This window comes from Panthera uncia, chromosome D1, assembly GCF_023721935.1.
Source record: "Panthera uncia isolate 11264 chromosome D1, Puncia_PCG_1.0, whole genome shotgun sequence".
Lineage (NCBI taxonomy): Eukaryota > Metazoa > Chordata > Mammalia > Carnivora > Felidae > Panthera > Panthera uncia.
Genome location: NC_064808.1, coordinates 52,842,270 through 52,868,616, shown reverse-complemented (window position 1 = coordinate 52,868,616; position 26,347 = coordinate 52,842,270). Strand labels below are relative to the sequence as shown.

The window sequence follows — 26,347 nt, the reverse complement described above, 5'->3', positions numbered from 1 at the left end:
TTTTTAAGTGTGTAGTTCAGTGGCATGAAATACATTCATATTGTTGAGAAACCATCACCACTGTCCATCTCCAGAACGCTTTTCATCTTCTAAAACTGAAACTTATACCCATTAAACACTCACTCCATTTTCCTGCCCCCCCTTCCGCCCCCCGCCCCAAGTCCCCAGCAGTCACTATTCTACTTTCTGTCTCTGTGATTTTGACTACTCTAAATAAAACCCAGGGACCAGTAACTTTGAGGTGAGAGACCTGGTGAAGCCTTGGACTTATGAGAGACCCAGACAGAGGGATCAAATGTATTCAGGGTAGGCTGTTCTCAGTGACATGACAGGAGTAGAAGAGGAGGAAGTGGAAAAAAGTCATCCTGGCATGACTTGGTCAATGACAAGTCCAGAGAATAGTTAATTAGTGAAGTGTGGATCAGAGTGATCCCCAGAGTAAAATGAGACTGGGATCAGAGCTGTACACAGGGATTAATGAAAATCAGATGAGAACATTCCCCAGAGTAAGATAAGCCTGGAGGAAAAAGGTATGGGGGTGATAACACCATGCCCAGGGTGAGAGAAAGAAGATAGCATGCTTGAGCAGTTACAAGTAGTAAAGGAAATGTAGTGACAAGAAAGAATTTTAGGACAATGTGTTTAGGAGATGAGGCTAGGGAGACAATCAGATGTCAGACTGTAGAGAGCATTGTATGTCATGTTAAGGATTTGAGACTTTATTCTTTTGCCAATGCAGAGCCCTTGAAAAGTGTTTTTTAAAATTTTTTTTAATGTTTGTTTATTTTTGAGAGACAGACAGAATACTAGTGGGAGAGGGGCAGAGAGAGAGGGAGATACAGAATGCCAAGCAGGCTCCAGGCTCTGAGCTGTTAGCACAGAGCCCGACGCAGGGCTCGAACCCACAAACCATGAGATCATGACCTGAGCTGACGTTGGACGCTTAATCAACTGAGCCACCCAGGTGCCCCTGCCCTTGAAAAATTTTAAATAAGAGATAGATATGGTCAAATTTTGTGTCTGGTTACTGTGCCCTGTATTCCCAGGAGAGCTGAGGTCAGGAGAGGCTAGAAAAGACCATGGCAACCTAGGGACTGCAGGCAGATGTTTGCTGGAAACCACAAGGATCTTGCTTACTGTCTGAGCTGGGATGCATGAGGAGGGGCTGGGGTCTGACCTCAGGGAAGTCCTCACTCTAGGAGGCTTTCCTGGACTTTGTCAAAGACTAAGAACCTCAGCAGTAACACAGCATTGTGAATGAGCTAAATGCCATTGAATTGTTCACTTTAATAAAAATGGTCAATTTTGTGTGATGTGAATTGGATTTTTTTTCAATAAAAAAATCAAAGGGAGTCAGGGATGGGACTAGGCATCGCAGAATGCCGAAGCCTGTCCTCTTTTGGTCCGTCCTTCCTATCGTCTGCCAGAGTCCTCTAATAAGTCTGTCTAACCATGACCCTTCCCTGCTCAGAAGCCTCTGTTGCTTTCTCATTCCCCACAGATTATAAAAGCCAAGCTTTTGATGGAATCTGGTGTTCATGACATTCCATTATCTAGCTCCTGCTTATTGCCTTTTCAGCAAGCATCTTTGTGTTCATTCCCGCTCTCCATTTTGCTTGAATGCCTTCCTTCCGTGTCTGGCAACTCCTCATCCTTCAGTGGTCAGCTCCACTGTCACCACTGTTTTAGAAGCCACCTCTGATTTCCCTGCCCATGGGTAGGCAGCCCATTTCACAGTTATTTTTTTATTATACTTGATGTGTCTCTGTTAGTTACCTCACTGTATTGTGATTGGGAGTTTTTTTAAAGACAGGGGCCCTACTTCATTTTTTTTTTTTTTTCCTGTACCCTGAGCCCAGTATTGCACAGAGATGGCTGTCACTGATTATATTAAAGAAAGTCTTGGGGCGCCTGGGTGGCTCAGTCGGTTGGGCATCTGACTTCGGCTTAGGTCATGATCTGGTGGTTCGTGAGTTCGAGCCCCGCGTCAGGCTCTGTGCTGACAGCTCAGAGCCTAGAGCCTGCTTCGGATTCTGTGTCTCCCTGTCTCTCTGCCCCTCCCCTGCTTATGCTCTCTCTCTCTCTCTCTCTCTCTCTCTCAAAAATAAATAAATATTTTAAAAAAAGAAAGAAAGAAAATTTTATTTCTACACCCTAAATACCCAATCACAAAAGGCAAATAATAGGCTATGTTGGTATTGGTCAGTGTGGTGAGGCTAATAGGAGGCAACAATCCATAGTTGTCTTGTATCTCTTTTCTTTCCACCCTAGCCAGCGGGTTCCATGGAACAAGAACTGCAGCTACCTCAGGGTAGCTGGGCTTAGAAATTAGTTCTTTGTTTCATCGGAAAAATAGTAATAATAAAAAATAAAGAATAGCTGAAGTGAGTATAGATGGCAGAGACTGTTAGTTGTCTTTGCAAATATTGTCTCTTTCGTTCTTTTTTTTAAACGATAAGAGCACCTGAATTTTAGCAGGGCGGATAGCAGCTTTTTATAACTCTTTTGCAACCAAGTGTGGCCGCATGCCCAGGTTGGGACTAGTGGGATCTAAGTGGAAGTGGCGTATCTACCGCTTTTAGGTCATGTGCTTAAAAAGAGTGGCTAAGTGTTTCTCTTGCCCTTTTTCCTTCCCGCCAGCTGGGGCATAATGAGAGCTATGGCACTTTCTGGTTCCAGCGATGAAGTGTCACATTGAGTGAGGATGGCAAAGTTCCACTCTCTGCCCTAGACTGCTCACTGCTAACATACTATATGAGACAGAAATAAACTCCCCATGGCTTAATCCACTCTAAATGGGGGTCTTTCAATGACAACAGCTTTACCTGCACTCTCACTGATGCAGGGAGGCCTCTGATACTGCAGTCTCAAGTTGCTTCCTCTTGCCGCTCCTGGATGTTTCTTGGTGTAGTCACTGGGTTCTTACCATTTCTTGCCCTGCCTCTTAGCCTAATTCCTGTTGTTAAGATGATTCTCTGAATTCTGTCATCTACTTAAATAATTTATTGAGGTGAAGGTTATATCATTACAAAATTAGCCATTGTAAATTGAACAATTCAGTGGCATTTCGTACATTGACAATTTTATGCAACCACCACCTCTGTCTAGTTCCAAAACATTTCTGTTACTTCGGAGTAAAACACCTTATCTACTAAGCAGTTTCTTCCCATTTTCCCTTCCCTCCTGGCAGCCATCAGTTTGCACTCTCTTTGTGGATTTAATTATTCTGGATATTTCATGTAAGTGGAATCATACAATATGTAGTCTTTTGTGTCTAACTTCTTTAATTTAGCATAATATTTTGGGAGTTTGTCCACATTGAAGCATTTGTCAGTACATCATTCTTTTTTTTTTTTTTTAAGTTTTTTTGATTGTGATAAAATATATAACAAAATATGCCATTTTAACCATTTCCAAGTATATAATTCTGTGGCAATATTTACACTCACAGTGTTATACAACCATCACCACTACCTGATTTCAAAACTTTTTCATCATCCCAAACAGAAACTTTGTACCCATTAAGCAATAACTCTTCATTCTCCTCTTCCCCTTAGCTCCTGCTAAATTCTAATCTACTTTCTGTCTCTATGAGTTTGCTTATTCTAGACATTTTATATTGCCTGTGTTTCATATAGGATCATACAATAATTTTCCTTTTGTGTGTGGTTTATTTCACTTTGTATAATGTTCATAAGGTTTATCCACGTATGTATCAGAAAACCTCATTTCTTTTTATGGCTGGTATTATATTAGAATACACACACACACACACACACACACACTCCACAATTGTTTATCTATTCATCTGGTGATAGACGCTAAACACTTGGGCTGTTTCCACCTTTTGGCTCTTTTGAGTAGTGTGGCTATAGACATGTATGTACATGTCCTTGTTTGACTACCAGTTTTTTTTTTTTTTAAAGTAGGCTCTATGCCCAACATGGGGCTCAAACTCATGACCCTGAGATCAAGAGTTGCGTGCTCCACCGACTGAGCCAGCTGGGTGCCCCTGAGTGCCAGTTTTTAATTCTATTGGCTACATACAGGACCTAGAAGGAGAATTATGATTAAATTATAATTCTGTGTTTAATTGTTTTAAGAACCACCAAACTGTTTTCCACAGCAGCTGTACCATTTTACATTCTTACCAGCAATGTATAAGGGTTCCATTTTGCCATATCTTTGCCAATACTAGTTAATTTTCATTATACTAGTTATTTTTCACTTCGTTGGTTTTTTTTTTAAATTTTTTTTTTTTAATGTTTATTCATTTTTGAGACAGAGAGAGACAGAGAATGAATGGGGGAGGGTGAGAGAGAGAGGAAGACACAGAATCTGAAACAGGCTCCAGGCTCTGAGCTGTCAGCACAGAGCCTGACGCGGGGCTCGAACTCACAGACCGCGAGATCATGACCTGAGCCGAAGTCGGACGCTTAACCGACTGAGCTACCCAGGCGCCCCTCATTTCGTTGGTTTTAATTACAGCTATCATAGTGAGTGTGATGTGACATCTCATTCTATTATTTTTTTCTAAAGGATTTTATTTCATTTTAATGTTTATTTTTGAGAGAGAGACAGACAGAGCATGAGCGGGGGAGGGGCAGAGAGAGAGGGAGACCCAGAATCAGATATAGGCTGCAGGCTCTGAGCTGTCAGCACAGAGCCCAACATGGGGCTCAAACTCAGGAGCCGTGAGATCATGACTTGAGCAGAAGTCGGATGCTTAACTGACTGAGCCAGCTAGGCATCTGTCATTGTGGTTTTGATTTGCATTTCCCTAACGATTAATGATGTTGAGCATGTTTTCATGTACTTATTGACCATATGTATATCTTTTAAAAAAATTTTTATTTTAGGGGCACCTGGGTGGCTCAGTTGGTTGAATGTCTGACTTCGGCTCAGGTCATGATCTCACAGCTCGTGAGTTGGAGCCCTGCATTGGGCTCTGTGCTGACAGCTCGGAGCCTGGATCCTGCTTCAGATCTGTGTCTCCCTCTGTCTCTGCCCCTTATCCACTCGCATTCTGTCTCTGTCTCTTTCAAAAGTAAATAAACATTAAAAAATTTTTTTTTATTTTAAGTAGTCTCCACGCCCAATATGGGGCTTGAATTCATGACTCGTAGGTTAAGAACCACATGCCCTACTGACTGAGCCAGCCAGGCACCTCCCCTCTGTATATCTTCTTTGGAAAAGTGTCTGTTCAATTCCTTTGTCCATTTAAAATTAGGTTATTAAGTGGCATCTGGGTGGCTTAGGTGGTTAAGTGTCCAACTTTGGCTCAGGTCGTGATCTCACAGTTTGTGAGTTCAAGCCCCACATTGGGCTCTGTGCTGACAGCTCAAAGCCTGGAGCCTGCTTCAGATTCTGTGTCTCCTTCTCTCTCTGCCCTCCCCTGCTCAATGCTCTGTCTCTCTCTCTCAAAAATAAATATTAAAAAAAATTTTTTTTTAATTAGGTTGTTTGTCTTTTTATTGTTGAGCTGTTAGAATTCTTTATATATTCTGGATACTAGACCCTTACCAGATATATATGATTTGCAAATAAATATTCCTTCCATACTGTAGGTTGACTTTTCATACTCTTGATAATATCTTTTGATACACAGTCATTTTTAATTTTCATGGAGTCCCATTTATCTATTTTTTCTTTTGTTGCTGATGCTTTTGGTGTCGTATCTAAGAATCATTTCCAAATCTAAGGTAATAAAGATTGCCCCTGTGTTTTCTTCTAAGAGTTTTATGGTTTTAGCTCTTACATTTAGGTTGTTGATTGATTTTGAGTTAATATTTGTATAAGATGTGAGTCTAACACACTTTTAAATCCTTGAATGTATGCTGTTGGGATTTTCCCAATCAGTAACGATTTTTGGGTCTTCAGATCCCGAGAGATACAGAAGTTGTGTTAGCTACTATTGTGTGAAGTGCTCCTTTTCACCAGAGGTGTATCTTAGAACACATTTCCTCCTCTTCAGATGCTATCCACTGATGTGCATTTGATAGGTCCAGGGCTGCTTCGAGAGTAAGGCCACTGACATTTAGGGCTACCAGCCAGTTGATTAACATACATTTTTGTATGTGCAGTGAGATGCTGTGCCATGGGCTTGTCTGTATCTTAGGCTTTGCAGAAAGGGAGGAGAGCGAGGCTTGCATGAAGCAAGGCCAAGCTGCCAGGGGTCAGGGAAATAATGCTGTCAGGTTGCAAGTCTGTACTGAGCCCAGTCAGGTTCCTAGTCCTGCTTATGGCTTGTTGAGAACTACGTAAAACAGTAATGAGTAGCAGAAAGATATAATTTGGAGACAGAAGCCTTGATTTCAAATTGGATGATGTCTGGTTAGTCACTTCTCTCTGAATTTCAGTGTCTTCAGATATACAGCTTGAATGTTAACTTCATAGGGTTGTTTTGTTTTTGAAGATCAGATGAGATTATCAATGGGAAAGTGATTTGGAAACTGTAAAATGCTGTGCGCATTTAGGAATGTAATGAAGTCAAGGGGAAAACTAAGTCTTCTGTGAGTTGTTGTTGTTATTGTTTTAATATTCTCCCCCCACCTATGATTTACAGCAAAGGTTTGAGGCTTATTGGCCAGATACATTTTTCATTTTTTTTGAATATTTTTACATTTGTTGTGACTCTTTTTGCAAGTGACAGAAATATAACTCAGACTGACTTAAGCAAGAGAGGAACTTATTGACTGTAGTAACTAAAAGGCTAAATGTATATTTACCTTCAGAAACAGCAAGATCCCAGAATTGAATGATGTCATTGGGCTTAATCTCTTTTCCTTTGGCTCTGCTTTTCTTTGTTTTGGTGTCATTCTTAAAAGACTCCACCCATGCAGTGGCAAAGATCAATATCAGCTTTGGGTGTGCATTCTACTAGCTAAGCAACCACTATCGAAAGATAATACCTCTTTCTTGATGGTGCTGGCAGTCCTGGGTATGATTTCGGCTTGGGTCATGTGTCCACCGTAAAGTAATCACAGAAGAATGCTGGACTTTTATTGGCCAGCAGAGTTACATTGTTTCTACTCAGGGAACCCAGGGGTCAGGGTCTGCTCCCCTGGAACCTCTTGGGCTGAGAGCAGAGAGGAGTGGTCCCCGCAAGGGAGATCAAGATGCTTTTACTTAAGGGCTTGGGAGGTGGGGAGCTAGTTAAATCAGCAAAATTCGTAGACCTTCACTACCAAAAAAAAAAAAAAAAAAAAAGTGTGTTTCCAGTACTTAAAACTCAACCGAGTACAGCTGCTCTGCTTGACGAAGTAAGATATTGCCAAGGAACCTGGGTGAGAGGAGAGGTGTGTAGAGCAAAATTTAAAACTTCTAGACAGTTTATTCAGTACATATTTGTCTAAGGTGTGATAGTCCTTGAATCCTTTCTTCCTATCTATCTGGCCTTTTATAGGAGAGATTGCATTTTTCCTCCAAGTGAGGTAAGTAGCTGAGCCAATTATTGCCTAGAGCTGAAGATGTCAAGGGCCTTGCTTAGCCTTGACACCACACTGCTTTTATTGAAGAAGCCACAAGCCTTTCAAATTTAAATAGGGAGTCAGAGAACAATAAGAAGTCACTTTACAATGTATTGGTTAACCAGAGGATGAAATATATTTATATCCTCAACATTTGCAAGGGCTTAGTATGCTAGAGTGTATAGAGCTGTGAGCTGGATTCTGTTTTGTAAATTGAGTGAGAGTAAAGCCACTCTTATATATCAGCCAGGTGATCATGCAGCCAATAGCCATTCAGTATTGTGTTGTGTGTGTGTGTTTTTTTTTTTTTGAGATAAAATACATTTAACATAAAAGTTGCCATTTTAGAGTGTACAGTTCAGTGATTTTTTTTAACAGTTTTGTGCAACCATCATCACTATCTAATTGCACAACATTTTCATCATCCCCAAAAGAAACCCCATTACCCATTAAGCAGTCACTCCCTATTCTCTAAACCTTGGCAACTATAATCTACTTTCTGTCTCTGTGGATTTGCCTATTTGGACATTTTATATAAATGGAATCATGTCTGGCTTCTTTTACTTGGCATAATGCTAATATATATTTATCTTACTACTTTCTTATGATACTTTCTAGAAGTAGAATCATCCCATACATCTACCAAGTAGTCATTTCTTCTATCCTCAAACGTATAATTGGGATGGACATACCTAACAATTGGAGTAGCACCCACATCAGATCCTTGACCTATCAAATAAGCTATCACAGTGGGGAAGGCCAAGTGGAAGCCTTTGAAACTGCTGCATGCTCCCCTGGTCAAGATAGTGAATCAAAACCAATATCACATTCTGTGAGGGATGGTGGAGGCTAGGGCTAGCCTTAAGTATCTTAAAAATGCAGGGGTGATGGTCCCTATTCTGTCTACATGTAATTCATTAGCCTGTCTTCTTGCAAAACTGCGTGGATCCTGGAGAATGTAGACTCCAGCAGTTTAACTGAATAGCCCTAATTATGGCTGCTGGGATGCATGTGGTATCTTTGCTAGAGCATGTGAATATGTGGCCATTAATTTGGTGAATGCATTCTTTTCTCAGTCAGAAAAAAGGATCAAAACCAGTTTGTATTCAAGTGGCACAGATATCAGTATACCTTTATAGTTTTTCCCAGGTCTATATAAACACTTACACTCTTGTACTCTTTGTCATAATCTGGTCAGAAGAGACCTGGACCATCTGGCCATTTCATAGAACATCACTTTGATCTATTACACTGACAACGTCATGCTATAATCAGCATGAGCAAGAGCCCTGGATAAGATATATGCTGTTCCACATGGATTCTGTCCCATTCTTTGCCCAAGTGAATGTATTTGGTTTTAAAATATGTCCACAAATTGTTTGATACCTGTCCCATCAAGAGCCTAATTCCCCTCCCCTTGACCAAGCCAGTCCCTGGTGACTTGAATCTAACAAATAAGAATAAAGTAAAAGTGATGGTGTATGACTTCAGAGACTAGGTCATAGAGGTAGTGCAGTTTCTTTGTCTCTCTGTCTTTGGGATCACTCATTCTGAGGAAGCCCACTACTGTATTGTGAGGATATTCAAACTGCCTATGGAAAAGCCCACATGGAGAAGAACTGAGGCTTCTTGATAACACCCAGCACTGATTAGCTAGGAACACCAGTGAGCCATCTTGGAAGCAAATCCTTGAGGCCTAGTTAAGTCTTCAGGGACGATAGCCCTTTATAAACCTTTATGAGAGACCTGAGCCAGTTAAGTCACTGTCTGATCCCTAACTCTCCATAAATGTTTATTGTTTTAAGCAACTTAATTTTGGGGTAATTTCTTATGCAGCAGTAGATATTAATACACAGCCCCACGAGCTATGTATGAGAGTTCCAGTTGTCTGACATCCTTTCCAACACCTAATATTTACCTGTTTTTTTCATTTTAGCCTTTCAGGTTAGTGTGTAGTATTACTGCATTGTGGTTTTATTTTTTAATTTAATTTTTAAAGTTTATTTATTGAGAGAGAGAACTTGAGCAGGGGAGGGGCAGAGAGGGAGGGAGAATCCCAAACGGGCTCCGTGGTGTCAGTGTGTAGCCTCATGTGGGACTTGATCTCATGAACTGTGAGATCATGACCTGAGCTGAAATCAAGAGTGAGACGCTTAAGCGACTGAGCCACCCAGGTACCCCACTGCCTTGTGATTTTAATTTGTATTTCCCCAGTGACTAATGAATCTTTCTATTCATAAATATATGAATAATATACACATATGATAAATATATACATATACATATGTATATATGATATATATGACAAGTCCAGACAGTGTGTGCAGATTATATATCATATATATATTTTAAGCAGTGTATATTTATGATATATATACACACACATTTATCATATCTATATCTACACATACACACACATACACTGTCTAGATTTATTATTTTGTTAATTTTGTTATTTTTTTGTTAATTTTGTTATTTTTTATTTTGTTGCTTGTTATTTTATTACTGGTTTGTTAGAGTTCTTTATGTATTCTGGATACAAGTTCTATATATTGTGAATATTTTTTCTCAGTTTATCAATTTTTGCCTTCATGTTTAGCCCTTTTTGTGTTCTTTTCTTTTATTAATTTATTTAAAAAATTTTTATTAACTTGTTTTATTTTTTATTTCTTAAAATATACATCCCAATTAGTTAGCATATAGTGCAACAATGATTTCAGGAATAGATTCCTTAGTGTCCCTTACCCATTTAGCCCATCCCCCCTCCCACAACCCTTCCCATAACCCTCAGTTTGTTCTCCATATTTATAAGTTTTGTCTGTTTTGTCCCCTTCCCTGTTTTTATATTATTTGTGTTTCCTTTCTCTTATGTTCATCTGTTTTGTCTCTTAAAGTCCTCATATGAGTGAAGTCATATGATTTTTGTCTGTCTCTGACTGACTAATTTCACTTAGCATAATACCCTCCAGTTCCATCCACATAGTTGCAAATGGCAAGGTTTCATTCTTTTTGATTGCCGAGTAATACTCCAGTGTGTGTGTGTGTGTGTGTGTGTGTGTGTGTGTGTGTGTGTGTGTATCTGTATATATATATATCTCATATCTTCTTTATCCATTCATCCATCGATGGACATTTGGGCTCTTTCCATACTTTGGCTATTGCTGATAGTGCTGCTATAAACATGGGGGTGCATGTGTCCCTTCAAAACAGCACTCCTGTATCCCTTGGATAATTAATTTTTTTAATGTTTACTTATTTTTGAGACAGTGCAAGAGACAGAGTGCAAGCAGTGGAGGGGCAAACAGAGGGAGACACAGAATCTGAAGTGGGCTCCAGGCTCTGAGCTGTCAGCCCAGAGCCTGATGCGGGGCTTGAACTCACGAACCATGAGATCATGACCTGAGCCAAAGTCAGACACTTAACTGACTGAGCCACTCAGGTGCCCCAATTTTTGTGTTCTTTTAAAGAAAACTTTTGCCTACTCCAAGTTCAAGAAGCTATTCTCCTATTTTCTCACTTTTAAGCCTTATTATTTCATACCTTTTGCATAGTCCTGCAGTGATCTGAAATTACTTTTTTGTGTGTATGGTGGGAGGTGGTCAAGGTACATCCCTCCCACTCTATCCCTGTATGGATATCTAGTTGATCTAATAACATTTATTGAAGAGATTACTTTCCCTTCTATACTATAGTGCCACCTTTGTCATAAGTCAAGTGATCATTATGTGTGGGTCTGTTTTGGAATCTGTATTCTGTTCCATTGCTCATTTTTTTTTTTATTTAAAAACTTTTTTTAAATGTTTTTATTTATTTTTGAGACAGAGAGAGACAGAGCATGAGCAGAGGACGGGCAGAGAGAGAGGGAGACACAGAATCTGAAGCAGGCTCCAAGCTGTCAGCACAGAGCCCGACATGGGGCTCAAACTCACAGACTGTGAGATCATGGCCTGAGCTGAAGTTGGATGTCCAACTGACTGAGCCACCCAGGCACCCCTCCATTGCTCATTTTGTATCCTTGCAGTAATACCATACTGTCTTAATTGTTACTATAATAAGTCTTGATATTTGGTAGTGTAAGTCTGTCAGCTTGTTCTTCAGGACTGCCTTGGCTGTTCTTGGTCCTTTGTATTGCTATATGATTTTTAGAATCAGTTTGTCAATTTCTGCTAAGGAAAAAACCTATTAGGAAGGAAGGAAATTTGACTGGGTTTGCATTGAATCTATATATTAATTTGGGAGGACTGGCAGCTTAACTAGATGTAGTCTTCCAATTCATGAATGTGATATGTCCTTCCATTTATTTAGATCTTTAAAATTATTTTATCTATAATAGTTTGTAGGTTTCCTTTTGGTGGTCCTATGTATCTTCCACACCCCTCCCCCCACTGCCACCCTGGGATTTGATGTATTTTTGACACAATAGTAAATGGTACTACTAAAATTATAAAGTCTTATTTTTCTTTTATAAAATAAACCATTTCAGTGTAATCTTAGCATTCAACACTTCCGTCTTCAGTTTCTCTGCTACAGTACCTTGCTTAGGAATGACTCAGGAGAGGGGTGCCTGGGCGTTCAGTCCGTTAAGCAGCCCACTTCGGCTTAGGCCATGATCTCGAGATTTGTGGGTTTGAGCCTTGCATGAGATTCTCAAGCCCTGCTTGAGATTCTCTCACCCTCCCTCTCTCTCTGCCCCTCTCCCACTTGTGCATGTACACGTTCTCTCTCTCTCTCTCTCTCTCTCAAAATAAATAAATAAACTTTAAAAAGAAAAAGAAGAATGACTCAGGAAAGAATTCCATGTATACTGCTATTTCTTTACCCTCACCCAGAAGCCTTTTAAATAAGGATTATTGTTAAATTCAGTTAAATCAGTTGCTTTATCTGTGAGTATACATAAGTTGTTTTTCAAAAATCTTATTTTTAATTTATAAAATTTTATTTTAATAAAAGAAATCTTAGACTATAGAGGATATTTTTTCTCTTGTACATTTTCCCTTTAGTGGTCCTTAAAAGGCAGTTCCTTTTGTATTTCATTGTTTAACAGAATGTAGCAAATCCTTTAACTGGCACATGAAAGAAAACTTACATTCTACCGTATAGCAAATCGCCTATGCTCCATAATTTGTAATATTTTTTTAAATCTTAGGAAATATTTTGTATATGTTAAAAAAGCATTTGCTAACAAATGAATACAATTTGAGAAATAGAAAAATATTGCTTTTCATATACTATTTAATCTCATTTTTTACTGCAGCAAGAAGGAAATAGTGTTTTACCAATGATATGTGCCTTTTGTTTTTCTCTATTAAGTAAGAAACCCATAAAGAGATTTCTTAACTGGATTGAATACCTCTGGACTTTAAACATCACAGAAAATATATAGAGGCTTATCTTTAGATTTAATTTTTAGATATGTTTTTAATCCTGATAGCTTTATTTCATTAATTTTTTTTTTTTTTTTTTTTTTTTTTTTTTTTTTTTTTTTTTTTTTTACTTTTAGAGACAGAGTGCATGAGCAGGGAAGAGGGGTAGAGGAAGAGAGAGAGACTCTCAATCAGGCTCCACACTCAGCATGGAGCCTGACAGGGGTCTCAATCCCACGACCCTGGGATCATGATGAAATCAAGAGTCAGACGCTCAATCGACTGAGCCACCCAGGTGCCCGTATTCATTATTTAATATAAGGGTCAGCAAGCTATGCCTACTTCTATAAATAAAGTTTTATTAGAACACAGCCACATTCATTTGTTCACTTATTATCAATGGTACTTTTTTTTTTTTTTTTTTTTTTTTTTTTTTAAGTAATGTCTACACCCAACTTGGGGCTAGAACTCACAACCCTAAGATCAAGAGTCACATGCTCGACCAACTGAGCCAGCCGGGTGCCCCATCTATGGCTACTTTTATACCCTAATGGCAAAGTTATTTAGTTACAATAGAAAACATATGGCCTATGAGCCTAAAATAGTTACTATCTGACCCTTTGCTGAAAATATTTGCTGACTCTGATTTAATACACCAAGGCACAGTATATACCAAGGATACAGCTCATTGTTAATAATAGATGTAAATCCATATTTTAAGTAGTCTCTTGATAATTTTGATTTTTGGGGGGACTTACTTATTATTTGAAGCAATTAGATTGTTTTTACCCTGTAATGTAGCTTATAGAAAAGTAATACTAGGAATAGAGGGGTCAGCTGTCACTTTCCTATGATTTATTTTTGTTTGTAATTTTAATAGTATCTTCAATCCCTGCGTATTGTTTTTTTATTTTTCTTTACTTATTTGCAAGAATTCTTATTTGTCTATGTGGTAAGGGTTGGTTTGGTTGGGAAAAAAGTAGAAACCATAATACATAAGCTCATTTAATCAGATATGTATTAACTGCAGTATGTCATAGTATCCTAAAAACAAATTAGTGACTGCAAGCACTGATGTTCTCCCTCAGACACCATGGAGCTCCCGCTCTATCCTCAAGACATCTTGCATGTGGTAGGTGATGTGGAAACATCTTGCATGTGGTAGATGATGTGGAAACATCTGACATACAGACCCAGAGAGGGCAGCATCGTTGGTCTGTACAGTTCATATTGGTAAAGCAGAATTCTTATATTTTAAGATTAAAAACAATATAAAATAATTCTTTCTGTACTTTCATTGGAAAGTCTTATGCATCCCATTTTGGAGATGACTGTCTTAATATATATTGTTTGTGTAAATTCTTTCTGAATGTAGACATGATTACTGAATATAAATAAAAGTTTGTAGCATAATACAACTCTAAGTCCAATAAAGACTACCTTGTGTAGTCGGCAGCTGCAGTTACAGAATCTGGAAGCCAAGCCAAGCCTCACTGAGATGCTTCATCTGTCCTTATCCTGTGTGGGCAGCTCTATTCCACTAAGATTTTGTGCCTGCAGCTAATTAAATCAAGGATTTAACCTTAGAATGGATAATATAGGATGGTGACTTCTTGCCAGTCTGCAAGCCACCAGAAACGCCACAGCGAGTAAGACCACCGCCTAGCAGGCCTCATTAGTTGGGGATTTACTTTGTGGAGTTGACAGAAGTTTAGGTATGGAGCCACACTACCTGGGTTCAAAATCTGGACTTCTTGTTTTATTAGCTGCATATTCTTAGACAATTTTACTCTCATCTCTGTAGGCCTCAGTTTCCTCTTATGTTAAGTGGGGAGAACGATACCCAATTTGTAGGGCTGTTATGGAAAATCAGTTACTCCATATAAAGTGCTTAGAATAGTATCTGGCACATGTTAAAGAAATGCTCAGTGAGTATGTATTAGTTCACCTTTTGAAGGTTCAGATTTTGTCAGTACATTGAGAATATTTATCTCTGTAAGCAGATTGTCTTAACCAAGTTCACAAGGCTGGTATATAAAATGAGAATGCCAATTTTTAATTTTACCTCAAGAAATAGAACTATCCCAAGTACTAGAATCCCTGTTTTGGTAGGACCATGTCTCTTCTCCCTTTGGGTAGCACCATGGAACACCAAATCCTCACCAGAAAGGTTATGGTGAACATAGAATCTGAATTAGGGGCATTAGTTAGATGAAGCCAGTGTTTTGCATATAATGCCAAAGTGGCTAAAATGGATATTTATTACCCTTTTAAGAATTTCTTCACTTAAAATTCCAGATGTTTACTTCCACCCTCTTTTGTTGCTTCTTTCATTCTGATCCACTCACCATGAACTTGGACTCTGAAGAGCTGGTGTTGTGAGGAAGCAGACCACAGTGGTGGTGGTATTTGGAGCAAGGTGGAGCTCCTGGAACAGCAGAGGTAGTGGTGTTCCAGGGGCCATGTTACAGACGCTAGGAAGAGTGGAGGTTGGCAGTGGAACGTGAGGTGTGCTGACAGACACATTCTGCCACATGATTTTAGGCATTGTTCTTGGCATCCACCTCTGGTTTTCCACTTTTCCAGGTGGTCTGAGCTTCTCTTTAAGATGCTATTTTTCTGTTTAGACTAGTCAGAATCAATTGAGGTTGTTGAACTTGTAAACTAAGTTGTTCTTGCACCTGGGAACCCTGGCTGATACAGTGGCTACAGTTGCCTGATGCAGTGGTCTCACAGTAGGGAAGGAAAGGTCATGGGAGAGCAACTGCAATGTTTGAACTTTGTTGGCTCCCTCTCTCCTTGAGAGTGTTGGGATCACTGTATTCCCAGGGCCTAGAATTGTGCCTGGCATATAGCAGGTGCTCAGTAAACCTTTGTGGAATGAATGAATGATGGGCACATTCTGCCAGTGAACCCAGTTGTGTGTCTGTCAATGTGTGTTTGTGACTTTGCTCTTTCTCAGCTTCTATGGCTGATCAACCTCCCTGATCAGCCTCTGGCCTCTTGGGTCTCTGTTGTATCAGGTCCAGTGCAAGGGTTTAGCATTTAGGAGGAAATAACACCCTTGTGCCCTGGGTGGGATTTTTTTTTTTTTTTAAATAAACCTATGTTGGACCCTCAGTAAATGAAAGGCACTGTACTAGGCTCTTTACCTGTGTTATCTCTATCTTCCTACAACCTTGTGAGATGGGTATTGTTCTTATTTCACAGAGATTACTAAAACTCAGAAAGATTTACTAAGTAACCTACTGTCACACAGCTCATGACTTGAATCCAGGCCTTCTGTCCTTGTCTTTTCTAAATGACAGCTTCCGTTTACAACTTTCTTTAGTAAGTTTAGTAAGTAGTAAAAGGTACATTTTTTTTAGATATGTTACTACACTTGTTATCATATATAACAGTTAAATTTTACTGCCTTGGAAGCTGTTCTGTCTTTTAAACTCACTTGGCTTGTCTGTGCTCTGTGGACTAAAAAAAATTTTTTTTTATTAATTTTATTTTTGAGAGGCAGAGAGAGACAGAGCGCGAGTGGGGGAGGGGCAGAGAGAGAGAGGAAGGCACAGAATCTGAAGCAGGCTCCAGGCTCTGAGCTGTCAGCACAGAGCCTGACGCAGGACTCGAACTCACAAACCACGAGATCATGACCCGAGCCGAAGTCGGATGCTAATCCACTGAGCCACCCAGGTGCCCCTCTCTGTGAATTTTTTAGTTTAGCTTTAGGATTGGGATTGGGATTGGGGTGTGTGTGTGTGTGTGTGTGTGTGTATGTATAGAAGGGCATCTCACAGAATCCCCCAAAGTACTCACAAGAACTTGAATCCCTTTTTGGTATCACAGCTTTCTTGACATGCTGGAAGCCATAACTTCTTGAGTCTTCCTCATGAGGCTTGTTGGTAGAATAAAGAAAGGACCATGTACCCATAGACTTTTACACACACACACACACACACACACACACACACACACAAATACTGAACTGTATTTGAACCTCAGATTTGCCACCTAATAACTTACGATGCTTGGTAAATTTCATATAGATGTCTTGCTTTGCTTTTCCTCTGATGCTGTTTCTGAGATTAGGAAAAACAGAAATACATGCCTTTTATCTCCACTTTTCCTTTTTGGTTTTAAGGCAGGCAGACCTCTGCTTCAGGTCTGCCCTTTAAGGAACCGTATGGGAATTGGCAATTAGCACCCACATTCTGGCGTAGTGAGGTCATTTGCTTCTAATTACTGAGCCCCTTCCTGGGTGTTATGAGATGATGACCTTCTGAGGATTTTGAGAAGTTGTTCCCGGTTCATTCAGTTTCTTGCCTCTCTTCTTGGTGGAGATGCTGAGGGTAGTACACCTGATATCTGTCTCTCCTCATCTCTAGAACACAGTGTTTTAGACTTTGGGTTCTCATAAATCAGAGCTGGGACTTTGAGATGAAGTTCTGTAAGCATGCTAATCAAGACTTAGGGATCATTTATTCTAGGCTTCTTGTATTTCAGGCATAGACACAAGCCTAGAGAGCAGTGTCTTGTTCAAGATGACACAGTCGGTCAGGGATAGAGTGAATATCTGAAGATATTTCCAAGGGCAAATGGAAAGCCCTGCAAAGGCTAAGCCCGCTGAGGCCTACTGGAACATAAAGCTAGGAGGGTTGGGGAGGGTGAGGGATTTGTTCTGTGATTTCCTTCCCTGCATCTTGTTAAGAGTGAACACCTCACCTCTGGTTGCTTTGGTTTGCTCCCACATATCATTACTTAGAGTGGACCTCAGTCTGTAGTGGGTGATCTGAAACACACCCCAGTCCTAAATTGTATGCTTGGGGTCGTAGGTTACCAAGTTTACAGACAACAGTCTTGTGCCTCTGTGGACACGTGATCAGGCTATGAATAGATCTGAAGTTCTGGGAGAGCCTCAGCTCTTCCCCCACCTCTCTATTCCCAGCAGCCTGCCTGCTGGTAATTTCCTCAGTGCTCAGACAGCTAGACAGAGAATGGAAACAGGGCAATCTGCCCATCCCCTTTTAGGAGGCAATGCAGGCCCAAGTCTCTGTGAGTAGCCTCTGGCCTCTTGGGTCTCTGCTGTATCAGGTCCAGTGCAAGTGTTTAGCATTTAGGAGGAAATAATACCCTTATGCCCTGGGTGGGATTTTTTTTTTTTTTTTTTTTTTTTTAATAAACCTATGTTGGACCCTCAGTAAATGAAAGGCACTGTACTAGGCTCTTTACACGTGTTATCTCTATTTTCCTACAACCTGTGAAATGGGTATTTATTACTCTTATTTTACAGACATTACTAAAACTCAGAAAGATTTACTAAGTAACCTACTGTCGCACAGCTCATTACTTGAATCCAGGCCTTCTGACCTTCGTCCTTTCTAAATGACAGCTTCCCTGTTTATAACTTTCTTTAGTAAAAATTGGGCTAGGATAATTTGGATGGACTATCCTTGGAGCCACGTGTGTTGTTGAATGATCCCATATAACTCGGAGAAATGGGGTGAACCTGAAGGAACAGGAAGAAGGCCTGTCAGTCTGTGAGCAGCAAAGGGAGCTAAGTGGATGGCTATATCAGGATGGTACCTGCCAAGCACCCATGTGACTTTAGTGAACCAGGTCAGACAGTGGCTGTCCTGCAGGCTACTAACCATATTCCTCAATATGGCATTCAAGGCACTCAGAGGTGGTGTTTCTGTTTCAAAGCCCCTATTTTACCTCTCCTTACCTTCTGTCACACAGACTGTTCTTCATTCTATTGTTCATCAAATCTGCTGTCACCTTCCACGCATGGGCATTTATAGGCTCTATCATGATTCTAGTCAGAAAATAACTGTTGACCACTAGGGCTGAGCAGACAGTTTTGAATACTCAGTCATCCCATAGTCATTTTTTTAAAAAATGTTTATTTATTTATTTTGAGACAGAGAGAGAGAGAGAGCGAGCACGTGTGAGCAGTGGGGAGAAGCAGAGAGGAGAGAGAGAGAGAGTCCCAAACTGATGGCGTGGAGCTGATGGCATGAAGCCTGATGCGGGGCTTGATTCTATGAACCATGAGATCATAACCTGAGCTGAAATCAAGAGTCCGATGCCTAACCAGCTGAGCCACCCAGGCGCCCCAACCCGTAGTCATTTTGGTCTGGAGCTCTCTCATTCATTCTTTGATTCATTTGTGTATTCAGCCATTCTAACATACTGGGCACTCCTTTTCCAGGTACTGTATGAAGCCCTGGGAATCAGTATAATGAAAAGACAGACAGGGTTTGGGTTCTCCTAGAGCTTACAGTGTAGCAGGGAAGGCAAAAATGAAGCAGATAATTATAATGAAGTCTGATGAGTGTCATAAAGTGGAAATAAGGGATGTGATGAGAGGGTACATACTGCAAAGGAACCTAATATTGTTTAGAGTGTCAGGAAAGACCTCACATTACCTGAGGAGATGATGTTTAAGTGAGACCTGAGGATTGAGAAAAATTAGCTAAGTAAATGGGGTTAAGAAAGGTGCTTTTTAGATGGCAGGCTGAGTATATGCAAAGACCTGGAAGCCAGGTGGTAGGAAATAAGGCCAGGTTCATGTTGCTTCATTTATTAAGCAACCATTTACAGATGATGGGTTTTATATCATGTGCACTGTGCTGGGGGCTAGGGACATAAAAAACAATCAGATGGCCCCTTCCTGCCTGGAGAAATTCAGTCAGGAGCAGTGGCATCACTTCTTGGTAACCAGTATGCTAAGGTCACCTTAGATCTTGGACTCAGGCTCCTTGGTCCCATGTGACAGGACTTAGCACCTTTAGAGAAATGGTCTGCCCTTGAGCATTTGGCCCATCTGTCAAGCAGAGAGGATATGGACCTCAGTTGGACACTTGCAGCATTTGCTCTCATTCCTGGCTTCACACTCACCAGATCCTTGATTGATGGGGTTCGTCTACAGACTTGAGGTTGATGGAGGCCCAGAGATTGACTTTTTACCCCAGCGGGAACATAGTAGAGCCTTTCTGGCTGAGACGAAGTTGCCTTGGTTTTCAGTGCTTTTTATCCCTCGTCTCATACTTGTTATTCGGATTGAGTGGTATCAGACCCATCCATTTTTTTGAATACATTTCTGTTGTTCTGACTTGTGGCACTGCTTATGGACAGAAGTCTTAGGGGCAGTTTGTCTTGACTGTGCACTACATGACTGCAGGGTGCACAACAGACTGTTGTGAATGGGGCTGCCCCTCCCTAATTATGCAACAATGCATCCCTGTGGCTCTGGTTGAAGGGAAGTTATTTAAACACTGACTGTGTGCCTCGGGCTAGGTGGTTGATATTCTTGACTTCACTTAAGAGTCTCAGTAATGCTCTGAGGTAAATACTACTATTATCCTCATTTACATATGAGACACTTGAAGGCCCAGGGAAGCTAGCTAGCTGTGGCTGGGGTTAGAGCTCTGGTTGGACCAAAGTCTCTGCTTCTCTGCACTCCCAGCCATTTCCCAGTGTGGTTACAGACTTTACGTCTTGCCTGTCATCTTGTTGCCATGGCTTCCTTGGCCTTGTCTACTTTGACTTATCTGTCTGGCCTCTCCGTGTCAGTACTCCATGGATTCTCAGCATCGCTGAGGGTCAGGAATGTGTCTTGTTTGGGAGATACCCTAGAGTATCTAAATTTCTTTTCCCATCTAAATTTGTGTGTGTGTTTAGCACGAGGCAACATTATATCTGTAGGTGAAGTCACTTTCGAAAAGTAAGTCAGCTCTGGATTTGTCGGGCTGCCTTTCTTGCTCCAGCTTCCCCAGCACTGTCAGTAGGAGGGAAGCTGGGGATGATGGCTCATGAGAGAGGAGTTTGAGTGAAAAAGGCATTGGACCTGGGTGTGGGTGGTAGGATGAGATCCTCTCATTTGTAAATGAGTAGTCCCCTTTCAAGGGGCTTATGGTTCTCCTTTCTGTCTTTTAATGGAGGATCAGCCTCTTCACCTGGGGATTCTGGAGCTACTGACCTTAGCATGGGAGGGCTTTTTTTTTTTCCTTCTCTGAGCTGTCAGGGTGTAGGGGTGCACATGTGCTGTGGGAGAGGGAGGTGTGTGGGGCAGAGTCTGGGGAAAGGGGGCAGGAGGAGGGATGTGTATTCACCGCCTCACCTGCTTCTCTGCACTCTTTCTTCTTCCCGTCCCCTCAATGGAGGCTTTGCGGTCTCAGTCTTGTTTGAGAAGTAGGGTCCTAAAAAGAACACGCGTCTCCTGCACTCATCTATCTTGTGTTCCAGATCCACCCGACTGCTTGCAGTTCTTGAAGCATGGCAAGCTTTTTCATATCTCAGGTCTTCGTACATTCTGTTCCCTCTGTCGGGAATGTCCTCATCTTCTCTACCCCAAGTACACCCACTGAGCCTTCAAGACCCAGTATAGATGTCACCTTTTCAGTGACACTGCCTTTCCTCTCTTCTCTCTGTGGAGGTAGGCACACTCACTTTTGTGCCTCCACAGCGCTTGGTACAGACCTCTGTTGTGCTGTGATTATTCGCTTAACTGTCTGCCTCCCTCCCCATGTATTGAGCCTCTTGAGAATAAGGAACAGAGTCGGTTTCATCTCTTGTTAGCAGGCACAGGGCCTGAGGGACATCAGAGTGTCAATAATTGTTGCTGTGAACTACGCTAACGCCTGACCTAGAAGTAGATGGTTGTGTACAACTCTCTTGTGTGCCTCCATAAACTAAAAAAGGATTCTCTTCCATAATTCAGTGTATTGCACATCTTCCACATTCCCTAGCCCTCCAAACATGCACTGCAGTGGCTGACTTCCAGAGAGAACAGTGCCGTGCTCCACAGATGTTCTCTTTGTCTGCTTTGCCTTACCTTGCCCTTCATCTCACAGTGCTCTTCGAAGCCCCTGGGCCTGACCCAGGGAATGAGTGGGGAGTAAATGTCAGAAATGAGCCACTCTTGGCATCCTGGATCGTTGATTTGCAGGTTTGGCCCTGTGGGGCAGTGCGAAGTGAGAAAATGGAAATGAACCCGTTCCCTGTCATAGCAGCCCAAAGGGCTCTCCTCCAGATTGTGAGTACTATCACCAGCTGCAGCAATGAGGCACTCCCCTTATTGCATTCTGGATCTAAGACAATCAATTCTTCTTCTAAGTTGGCTCACTTGGCTCACCCTGAGCTTTCTCACAGGGCTGAGAGCCTGAAACACGTCCTATCACAATTGTTTTTCCACCATCATCAGGCCACAGACTGGGAGATTGTTTATTCTTGTCCCTTCATTTTATAGAGGAGGAAACCAGGGTCCACAGGGAGCATGGGACCAGCGCAAGGTCCTATGACTGGTGGCAGCCGAGGCTAGACACTGGTCTTCCCACTCCTGGCAGAGTGCTGCTCCCTTTGCTATACCTCGCTGCCTCTGATATCAGTTTTATTTTTCTGTTTGTAATTCCTGTACACTGTGAACTTGGTGAGGGTGAGGCAGCTGGGAAACTAGGTATCTTTTTCTTCGGTTACTCCCTCACTCCTACACTGGCTGGACACAGGAGACATTCAGGAAAGACTTGGTGAAGGACTGAATAAAAACCCAAGTTGGTCCAGGAAGACCTCATGAGCTAAGGTAGAAGAAGGCTAACGTAAGCACATCCCTCCCAGTTTCACTGGAATATCTTTGGTTTTGATGATGATTCCTGTGGTTTGGCTTTCCCAGTGTTAAACACAACCTTGGCTGGAGCATGGAGGAGGTGTGGTTTGTAACACTGGTGTTTTATCCTCATGAAAGCCAGATCTGTAATGAAACTTCTGGGAAAATACCACATCTGGGCTAGCCAAGGATGCCTTTGGGTTTTCAGACCCCTCCCTTGCTCCCCAGCAGCAATCAGAGGACACAGATTGTGTGCAGCATCGCAAATTCCATTACAAATAGATAATATTTGTCCAGTGCTTACTATGATTTCTGGAACTATTTTAGGTATTTTATAATTCTCTTAATCCTTGCAATCCTCCATGAGTGGTTACTGCAATTTTTTTTAACTTTTCAAATTGCCTTTATTGAGATATAACTTACAGAGAGTAAAATGCACTTGTTTTAAGTGTTCAGTTTTAGTGTTGACAAATATATATGACCTGTATGATCTCTCCCCGGCAATCAAGGTATAGAACATTTCCACCAATAAGCACTATTAATTATCCTCGTTCTGTATGGCAGAAAAGTGAGGTATAGGAGGAGTTAAGTGACATTGAAGGGGTGTCCAGGGTCTCATAGCTTGTAAATGATAGGACCAGGATTTGAACTCCAGAGCCCATATTCTTAACTACTGTATTGCTTTCCATCTCTTCTTTTGTGGTCTAGCCATTGCCTTTCTTGCCCTGGTAGATAAGACATTAAGGAGTAAGATGACTTAGGCTAAAAGTCTAAGCACTAAAGGGGTCTTGGGCAAGAAGCCCAGAAGTAGGCAGTGGGGAGGATTGAAACAGTGATCTCGGTACTAGAATCCCAGGACCCAAGCAAACAGAGCTACCTGCTTTTTGTCCAGCCTTTGCCTCTCCACTCCTGGACCAGGGCGCCTCCTAACAAGGTATAAGGTAGTACCTGAAAAAGGGACAGGCTTCTCTGCTTACACAACTGAGATAGTGAAATAGAAGAAAAGTCTCATTTGCTCTGAGAGTGCCATCTGTGGTATACTGCATCCAGTTCTGCGCTAGGCACTCTAAGGGCCAAATGGACAGGCCAGAGCATATGTAAGGGAGGCAAGGTGGAGAGAGGTCCTGAAATCTAGTCCTTTGAAGAGGGGTTGGAGGAACCAGGTTTGGAAGCCCTTAAGAGAAAATGTAGTCATTGCCTTCATATCCTTGAAAGGCTGTTCTTTGGACGAGAGCATCAACTTGTTTTTCTCTGTGGCTTCAGAAGGCATAATTAGAGAGTCCTGTGGGTGGGACAGTATAGCATATTTTGGAAAAATTGAGGTACAGTAGATATGACATACCTCATCAGCTTGTCATCAGCTTGGAGTACGAATAAGGTCAGGTCTCTTTTCAATAGTAAGATTGATTTCTTGAACGAAGATGAAATTATCTGCAAGTTTAGTATGTTTCTCCTGGGGCTTTCCTCTTCCCTCTTTCTCTTTATGAAGTATTATTGAAGAACTTCATAAGCTAATTTAGTACAAAGGAGTCAGGCTTAGTTCAAAACAGAGAACTAGAGGATCTTATTGGTGTGTTAGTGGGCCCTGTTTTCAACTTCTATCATTGGCACACAGTGTGGCTTTTATGAACGCATTTCTCACAGTGTGCTCTTTCCTTATTTAGTGTAGCCATAAGGACTTGGTTCTGTACAAGGCGCAGTGGTTCTCTGACGGAAGATGACAGCACCGCTTCAGTGTCACACTTGGCCTAGACCTAGGTTTATGCTTAAGCTCTCAAAGTGAATGCTCTTCAGTTCATATATGTATAAGCTCATCCATTGGAGGAGGGAACCCCTATAGTCGTCATTTGGCAGGTCTAGAAGTGTTTCTAGATTTAGCCACATTTCAGTTCCAGAACCAGCCTTCTTCTACAATTATTTTGGTTACTGTATTAAGCTTGAAACACCCATTCAGACATTCTGTTTCCTTGGTGTGAGTGAGCACTTTCCTTGGTGTGAGTGAGCTTGCTTAACACCAAGCACTTTTCCTTGGTGTTAAGAGCACTTAGGCTCTTAACATCCCTTTCTACCTTTAACTTGACTTAGGATCTCAGTCTGTCAGGGAAATTCTAACAGCATTGACTCTACAAGAAAGGGGTGAAGCCTTCAGTCTTTGGTCCTGAAAGGGCTTTGATCCTGTACGTATTTGTGTTCATTCACTTGTGTTCTGTTCCCCTCGCATACTAAGGGGTGTTGGGAACAGTTTTTGCCAAGTCACGAAAGATCACACTGTTTTCTTTTCCCCATGGGTATTGTGTGCTCTTTTGTTTTATATTTATATGGTTAAAAGGGGATTTCCCTCAAGAACAAGGGTCTGCTCCAAGGTGACTTGATGTTTCTAAGGCAGAGGGGGCTGACAACTTTAAAATGGCAGTTTCCATAACTGAAGTAGTTTGAATTGTTGTTTAATCTGGTCTCCTGCTATACAAGGAAGATTTTTCAAACTACTAGAACTCCCTACCATTGGAGTGGGCCACCCAGAGATATGAGTGCTTTGACATTACAGCTGTTAAACAGACTACCTGCTTAGGGCCATTGTGAGGAAATGCTGAATTTCTTTAAAAAAAAATTTTTTTTTTAATGTTTATTTATTTGAGAGACAGAGAGAGCCTGAGCAAGGGAGGGGCAGAGAGACAGGAAGACACAGAATCCGAAGCAGGCTCCAGGTTCCAAGCTGTCAGCACAGAGCCTGACGTGGGGCTCGAACCCACAAACCATGAGATCATGACCTGAGCTGAAGTCGGACACTTAACCGACTGAGCCACCCAGGCACCCCAGAAATGCTGAATTTCTTAATAAGACCACCATCCAGAATGAGTAAGGTTAGCATCAGAAGATGTGAAAAGGGGCAATTGGACCATGTAGGCTGAACCTGGATTGTGAAACTCTTTCCTCCATGGAGCGACCCTTACTAATTATCTCCACTATATCATACTAGCTTCAGCAGGGCAATGCTCTCCTTTTATGTTTGTGTCCAAGTTGGGCACAGGAACTTTTCTTTAGTACTATATAACTGTGCCCTGCATAGAATGTTTGGACAAGACTCAGGGACAGCAATAGGAAAATAAACATAGTCATTGAAACTAGTTAATCTGGCTTATAAAATGTTGCTTGATGTCTGGGACACCCAGAGGATATACACATGAGCAGTGCCGTCATGATTATTGGGTGATGGGCTGGAAACAAGATGAGTGATGAGTATGAGTGAATGAGTTGGCCTCTGAAGGGCCGTCTATCTCTGAGATTATATGATTCTTCTAGGCCTTCAATCTTGAAAATTCTAGAACTGACTTTGTGCTGTGATTCCTAGAAATCTTATAGACCCAACAGTGGGTCAGGAAAGTGGGTGACTATAATGCAGTTGAGGTTACCACTGATCTCATTTCCACATTTCTCCCAACCACTGCTCTCCCCTTAGGCCAGAGAAATACGGAATAAAAGACAGCCTCTTATATATGCCTGATCACAGTGAAAAAAGAAAATAGCCTTATTCTTTGTCCTTGATGTTGATCTGTCCTTTCTCATTAGACCCTCTCAACACCTTGTGATATGGGCAAGAAAGTGCTTACTAAGCTCTTTTTAGAGGTGAATAAACTGAGGTCCAGAGGAGTTAAGTAATTTACCTGTCCATATTATACACTGGATTGACTGGTATCCTAAGTGCTCTCAAGAACTATTTGTTAAATAAATGAAGCCCAGATTCTGTCTGTCCTTGGGCAGTATTTTGCTACCACATAATTCTGAACCCCGTAGGGGCTTCCTGTGAGCATCTGCAGGATTGGCTGGTTTTTGCTGACCTTCCCTTTGGGATTCCCTCATTCTGTAGCTGAAGCTGTGTGCACTCTTTAGAGAGCATCAGCCCAATTGTGTTCCCTACAGAG

General features: G+C 41.4%; 1 protein-coding gene across 5 annotated transcripts in view; it reads left to right on the top strand.

Moving 5' to 3' along the window:
* STIM1 (stromal interaction molecule 1) overlaps positions 1–26,347 on the top strand; it is a 182,713-nt gene that overhangs the window by 52,042 nt on the left and 104,324 nt on the right. For 2 of the 5 annotated variants that reach the window (XM_049651492.1, XM_049651483.1), the window contains exon 1: positions 16,613–20,170. The exons of the other annotated variants lie outside the window; for them this stretch is intronic. The gene's annotated coding sequence lies outside the window, so the exon portion shown is untranslated. Of the gene's footprint in view, positions 1–16,612; positions 20,171–26,347 lie in introns of those variants that run through there. 5 annotated transcript variants of the gene reach the window in all.